Raw genomic sequence first — 8,139 nt, 5'->3', positions numbered from 1 at the left:
TTGTATGAGAAATGCGGTTGGGATGTTAATGAAAACAAAGAGATTTAAGGAGACTGGAAAATTTACTAAATTAGGAAATAAAGATGTGTGATGTAAAGTTGAAGGGCTTGCTTGTAAGTTTTGGAAGGAAGAAGATAAGAAAAGCAATAATAACCAGAGTGGTATCGGAAATGAAGAAGGCAGCGGAGGAAATTGGAGTGGAATGGATTACAGACCAGTGTAACTCCATCTTATGCAAAAGATGTCTTTCGACAGACTGGAAAAGAAGCGCAGTAGTTATACCGGTTCACACGGGAAGAGATAAGTTAGATTGTGGTTCATACAAACGATTAAGCTTTTGGAGCATGGATAGAAAGTTTTCGAGAGAATCAGAGGCAAGTGAAAATCAATGATATGCAATTTAGTTTTACACTCGGGAAAGGAATACGAATGCGATTTTCGCGCTAAGACAAATGGAAGAAAAGTATAAGGCAAAAGACACTTTGTTACGCTATAGTTTTATAGGCGTTTGACAGGGCCCCTCATATAGTTACTAAGTAAACTTTGAGAAGATTAGGTGTAGAGGGGTTGGTTTTGGCAGTGATGGCAATGTAGAATCCCCTTTGTTAGGACATGAAGGTGATAGCGAGAGCTTTGAAGTAAATGTGGGGCTACATTATGGGTCAATCTTTAGAGCCTATTATTATTTTTCATAGAAATTGAGGAGGTGACGAGAGAGGTACGTGGAAGGCGATCTTTTAACTTCTATGCTACCGGTTTGTACAGCTGCCAGCAGTGAAACAGGGTTAAAGGATATGCAATTAAAAGTGAACGAAGAAAAAATTAAGGTGTTGATTGGAGGTGTAGGATAAGAAAGAAACCAGCATAGGTAATTCAATTCAATGCAACAGTTGCCAAAAATGGATACATAGAAGATGTATTGGCTAGAACGGAAGTTTAATGCAGGGATCCGAACCGAACCGTTAAACCGCTATTTTTTATCGAACCTAAACCTCTAAAAAAATTCTAGCCGAACTTGAACCGAACCTCTAAAATACCTCTGCGGTTCGAGTCTCATAATTTTATGCTTATAAAATAATGTGTAAGTTATTATTAGTAGTATATTGCAAAAATTTTAATTATATTCAAATTGTTTTAAAAATTATTATCAATCACATTTGATTGATAAACATCAGTCATCATTTTTATAAACTTTAGTATATTGCCATTTTACAACATTTTTTAATATTTTAAGCTTATAAATTATAATGCCTAGAAAAAAATTAAATCTAATATATAAATTATTTACATATAGCATTATAAACGACACATCAAATCTGATATCATACTGGCAATGCCAGCTACCCAAGTTAGTATGGAAAGATGTTTTTCAACAATTAAATTTATATTATCTCCTTATAGATGTAATTTGAGTGAGACGAATTTTGAAAATATATTAATTGTGGGGCTTAATAAAAAAATTTTAAGTAATTGTTTTTATTAAAATTAATCATTGATATATTTATTTGTTATATTTATAAATTAAACATTATTTTATAATGTGCAATTAATAAAAATAAAAAAATTTCCTTATACATAATCTAAATGCAGGTATGAATACAAAAGTGTTCAAACCGGGTTTTAGAGGTTTGAACCGAACCGATATTTTTATTTTTTGCGAACCGAACCTGAACCTTGAACCGTTATTTTTATCCGAACCTGAACCGAACAGATATTCGTTTCGATTTGGATCCCTGGTTTAATGTATTCAATTTTTGGTGGAAAATTATTAATGAAATTGTTTAGTTTTTTTTATACTATAATTATTAGAATACAATGTAAAATGATTACCAACGTAAAACCGAAAACATAAAATTCAAAATTTCCGATTTAAAAAATATTTGAAACAAAATTTAGTTAATCCAATTTTAATATTTGAATGAATATCTTCAAATTTAAGATATAGCTCTAATAAATTAATTAAAATTAATCTTTTTTGAACTTAAATCCTTTCACCATTTTTTATTTTAGAAACAAAATTTCTTTTCCCAGGCATTGATCTACTATATTCATAATTGCTATAAAGTTTTGACAATAGCAAAGGTGACGGTATCTATTGTCTTAACGAGTTTAGGGTGTTGAAAAAAACCATTTTCTTTCTAAACCTTTTGATTTTAACCTATTAAATTCTTTTACAATTTTCAATTTGATGGCTATAATGTTAATAATCTATATCTATTTGTAATCCACAGCCGTGGGAAATTGATTTTTAAAGTATCTAGAATTTCATCGAATTTTTTATCATTTGATGAAGACAATGGTGTAATTTTAGTCGTTAAAACATTTTTTTACTCTTAGATATTTTTTTCTCTGGATATTTCTTTTCACCTAGCCTTTTTTTTTAATGGGAGATTCCCCTATTGATTTTAGGGATATACTTATCAATAGCCTCTTGATTAATTATATGAGTGGGAGAATCAATATCTACATTGTCATTTGAAGTATAAGGAATGTTTACTAATTTTTGTCGGCATGAAGAGCATATAAACACATGGTTGTGCATTTGACTGGTCAAATACATTTCGTTCAATTGACCGATGTTTGACAGGTCAAATATGGTCAAATTCAAATATATGTCTTTTAAGTCAATTAACTTTATTTTGAATATAATAATAAAATAAATTTATATTCTTAATTTTTTAAATTCATTGTCATTCAATAACTAACATTTAGCTCTCCGTAGCAGAGTCTTGTTCTGATTCATATTCAATATTATCATTTTCTTTAATATTTTTTAATAAATTTTCCTGATGTCGAGATCTTCAATCGATTTCTATTTTCATAAGAATATTAACCCATTGAATACACTATGTGAGATGTGCCTCTTGATATTAGGGACCCAAAAAATAAGCAACATTGTGATCACGTGTATTTATATCGTTTTCCCCCTTTTTAATCATATTTTTAATTTTTTTCTTTAGATTTTTAACAAAAGTATTTGACCGTATTTGACAAGATCAAATACTCCTCCGGTCAATTGACTGAATTTGTCCGATCAATTGACCGACTTGCCAACCTTGTATTAACATATCTAAATCTATTAGGTCATCCAAAGTAGAATCTTTCTTCTGCGGTAATAAGCATGTTTTTGTAGATTAAATGGGTTGCAACATTTTGATATTTTAACATTCGGCACGTCCATCAGTGATATAGAATAAAATTTTTAATTGATCTGCACCTAGAATATATGTTTTTGCAATCTCCAAATCCCAAATGTTATTGGTAAACAGACGATAAAATAATAGCAGACGGGTTGAATTAAATGAAAAACTGTCTTAATAATTTTAAATGGCATTTATTTCAAACAAAATTTTATTCAATCAATGTCAATTTAATCGTGTCAAAAGAGCTGGCAGCATCCGGGATGCTTGCTTGCACTTTTTATTTATTTTTGATATAATAATAATTACCATTACCAATAAGGCGACTAATTTAAATTTAATTACTTTAAATGTTGCAAACTGTTTTTTTCTTTTCTATAAAAAAAACCTAAAATATAAAATTAATAATTTTATTATATTTTTGACCACTTAAAAAATTTAGAACTACTTTGACAAACATTGAAAATGAATATAATCAAAAATCTTTTGATGAAACAATTTTTCAAATTAAGATAATATTTTAACAAGAATTTTAATTATCTACTACCTATTTATATACATAGCGAAATTTACCATATTAAATATATGAATATAGTTTTTAAAACTAATATAAAATTAAAATTGTTTGAAATTACTTGTCCCTAAAAACTAGACATTATTTATTCCTTTAGGAGAACCTCGGGCAAACGAAAATAATTAACGCAAAATCATTAGGCGAAAAATAGACAATGGAAACTTACAACATTAACGCTTATATTTATATTAAAACATTAGTGGATCAAAGCATTTATCTGCTATTTCATGTATTATATTTATTTAGAATTTTTGCTACACCCAAAACAAGCAACCAAAAATCTATGATTTTAAAATGAAAATTTAATTATCTCGGAAAAGTATAAATTACTAAAACTGATAATTATTTTTTAATTATTTTGTCTAAAAATAATTTTTATTTGGCATTTTCCTCTTTCGTCTTCAGATGTTATTTATATCTATCTATTTTTTAAAAAAATTTATTTCATTTTTTTGCTACGAAATTATAAAACCAAATAATATTGCCAATTATGTTTTAAAAAAAATTAAGTATTAGATGTCAAATCATACCTTAAACTTAAATATTAGACCTGTGCCACGCCGGCAATTTTATTCACGCCGGAAAAGCCGCCGATTGATATGAGCAGCACGGATAGGCTCGCTGCCTTTTTTTTGGCGGCAGCGCGACGTTTGTACTTTTTAGAATGCTATTTAATTATATTAATTTATTATTATTTTAATTTGGATATTAGCATTAATATATGTATTCTATTGACAAATAATAAAACAGTGTATATCATTTACATTCATTCATATTCATACATCATATTTCAAAATTACGCAAACATTAGTACATTTAAAAAAAAAATTATGGACACGTTTTAAACCACCCTAGTTTGTTTATTGCCAGCTCTAAATGATGTTTTTTGAGTATCTTTTTAATATATAAACTAAATATATAACTGATTTATTAAATTAATTTTATAAAATTTTATTTTTGAAAGTTTAAATTTGTTTCATTCCAGTTCTAATTATTTTAATGTTTTTTAAATATCTTTTTAAGGTATAAAATAATTATAAAATCTAATAGGGCGAAATTATGTTTAGATATGATCTTTAAATTTAATGCCATTAAACAATAAAGGAATAGCTGGTTTTCTAAAGGTTTAAAATTTAAATAAAATGATTATTAAAAAAATAAATTGTCTAAAAAAATAAAAATATGATATTCGATTCCTCGTCAGAATTGCCTGATAGGACAAGCATTAGTCGGGGTGCACTAGATGATGTTTATCATCTATAAAGGCGCATTTTTAAATCTAATTGATTCTGAATAAATTCTCTTTTATTTTTAATTTATGGACAGATAATTTCAAGCTTCGAAATTATATCACGTTTAGTCTTCGTCATTTAAATAAAAATTTTGATTTAAAATATTTGGAAACTAGATACGTGACACAAAAACATACTGGTGAAACCATATTATCTGATCGATAGTATAGAAGAGAAATTCCATTTAAAAAACATAATAATATGGTTGGTAACTAATGCTGGGGTTAATGTCAAAAGAAGCGCCAGATTAGGGGATTACGAGCATCATTTGTCCTTAGGGCATATACTTCATATTCTAGTTACAGTTGATCGCAAAAAAAAGTTTTCCGAATCAATATACTTGATTAAAAAAATTAGAGAAATCATTTCAGCTCTCAGATATTGAGTAGCTGATTTGGAATAGGAAATTGAGGATGAGCATCGTAAATGTCTGCAATCAATTTATGAGACAGACCATGTATGATATTGATGATTAGGATCCATACCTTAAGGAACATTAATATAAATTGCATATTACCAACAAATCCAATTAATTCGAAAAGCTCGAAAATTAAATTGCCTACTCACTGGCACAGTATATTAATTATTGCTTGTAAGTATCCGTAGTGTTAACAACATTTCTATAAATAATATTCTAAATAAAATAGGAAAACAATTCCTAACTTTTTAATAACGAATGAATATGAACTTTACACATTATTAAATCCATTCAGAGAATCGGTGTTTCCTCTCAATAGGGATCAATAATAAATTAAGTATTATTATTTCACAGTGAAATAGAAGCACATATACAAACCAGTAAATCTGATTGTTCAGATATCATTTGCCTAAAAGAAAATATACAAAAAAAGCTAGGCAATAAGTTTCCAAATACCAGACTTCATGTAATTTATATTATATTATATTTTAAATTCGAGATTTCGAAATTTTTAGATTGTTTCAGAATACTTAAATTCGAATTCTATGACATCATTGCAATTTTTAATTAGACATTTAAAACTTTGAGCATGATAGAAATGCAGAACGAGATCCAAGGTGAAGATAATGGGCAAACATCTAGTTTAAATATCGCAAATATCCCCTTCCAAGCAACGATTATAGCAATACATAGCAAGAATGCCATATTTTGCTCAGCCAACATAGTATACCAGAAGAGGATTTACTAACTTTTTGAAAAATAAGCGACTGGAACTTTCTAGACTTACTAATTTAGATAGGAAGGTTCTTTGTATATCTCAATCAGTACATCCAGCGAAAAAATTTTTGCCATTGCTGGATTAATACTCAATGCAAAACGGATTTCTTTATGTCCCGCGAATCTTGATAAAATACTATTTATTCATGAAAATTATAATTTTGCTAAGATTTCTGATTTATTATATTTCATATTTTGCTTGCATTCCAAATTTATATTTTAATTTATAATAAAAATCAATAGAATGTTACTAATATGTGTTGTTTATATGACTCTGATATGAGTGATAATACAATTCCTTAGTTTATTTCTGAGAATGAGAAAATACATTAATTTAAATTGGAGTGAGACAGGAATACATTATATTAACGATGTGTTTGAAAAGAGCTATCAAAAAATTATAAAAAATATAATTCATTAATTTTTTTTAATAAATAGCGCGCTGCGGCGCCTGCAATTTAGTATGCACTGGTGAAATTGACACGCCGACGAACGTCGATGAGAAATTAAAAAAGACCACCGCCGGCGGGTGAGGCTTCGGCGCACAGGTCTATTAAATATATGACTTTGTTTATAATAATATTTTTTTATAAAAAAAAATTAAATTTTTTATATCTTTTTTTACATTTAGAATGGAACATAATTGAAATGAGTAATGTCGTATATATTGAATCCGTAGGGATTCGCAAAATCATTTACTGAGACCGATTTTTAAATCTAAATCTAAAAAATCTTATTGACCGAAACTCTATTCCAACATGTATAAAGTAGTGTTATGAGCGGTCCGATTAAGATTTTAGTCAAATTAATATTATGCAAGCCTGAAGATTTTGCTCATAAGTGGCAGAAAGGTGTGGCCCTCTATTTGCCAAATCACGAGGCTTACAATATATTATTTTGGCAAATATTTTAATTGAGCCGTTTAAAAATCGACCCAAATCTAGAGTATATAGTACCCACACTGTGAATTTCAGACAATTTTGTCTAGAACTGTTGAAATATATTTAATTTATATCCGTTTTTATGTAGATTTTTATATAAATGGAAAAATTAACAAATTTTCATGGTGAAAGTTGGCTAAATTTTATAGGATAGGTATTCTAAATTGCTGGAATATATTCCAGTGGAATTAAATTTTTTAAATTTCATCTGCAATATATGATATAAAATTGAGAGATTCCGATTATAAAATATTTTTAAAGAAAAATTTAAATAAAATAAATTATTCTTTCACGAATATGGGAAATAATTTTGTTTTATGCATCATTTCTACATTGTATTGTATCAATTATAATATAAAATACATAATCGCATTTTAGTCAGGAGTGTCACAAGATTTTAATTTGCGGGAGTCGAGGGGGGGGGGGGGGCTCTTAAAAATATTGACATGCACATCCCATTTTACCTTATTTATTTCATACTATATAAATTTAATTTTGATATCTGAACATCTAAAGAGATTTTGTCATAATGAAAAACTGTCGTAATCATTTTGAAAATTATAAAATAAACGCGGTTAACTAATATGGCGACTAATTTACATTCATTCATTTAGCACATTCGCTACCGCCAGCTAAGAAGAACGCACGTATCGCGGTTTTTTTTGTCACAAGGAATCCGACAAATGATTTACATTTAAATTTTATATTTTAAATTTTTAAAAATCGCTCTTCCTTTCTATAAACAAATTATTTTTAGTTAAAAAGAATAGATTTAAATTACAAATATAATTTTATCATATTTTGGCCATCTTTAAAAAAAAATAGAATATTCACCTTGAAATAGAAAATACATTTAATCATGAGTCTTTTGACGAAACAATTTTCTAATTAAAATAATATTTTTAATAAACAAAAATTTTAATTATCGCCTACCTGTTTGTATTTATACCGAAATTTACCATCCGCATCAAACATTTATTTTTCATAATTTTGAATT

The sequence above is a fragment of the Gordionus sp. m RMFG-2023 genome, chromosome 3, assembly GCF_954871325.1.
Source record: "Gordionus sp. m RMFG-2023 chromosome 3, tfGorSpeb1-WG-v2, whole genome shotgun sequence".
Classification (NCBI taxonomy): domain Eukaryota; kingdom Metazoa; phylum Nematomorpha; class Gordioida; order Chordodea; family Parachordodidae; genus Gordionus; species Gordionus sp. m RMFG-2023.
Note: the sequence above shows the minus strand (reverse complement) of the source record.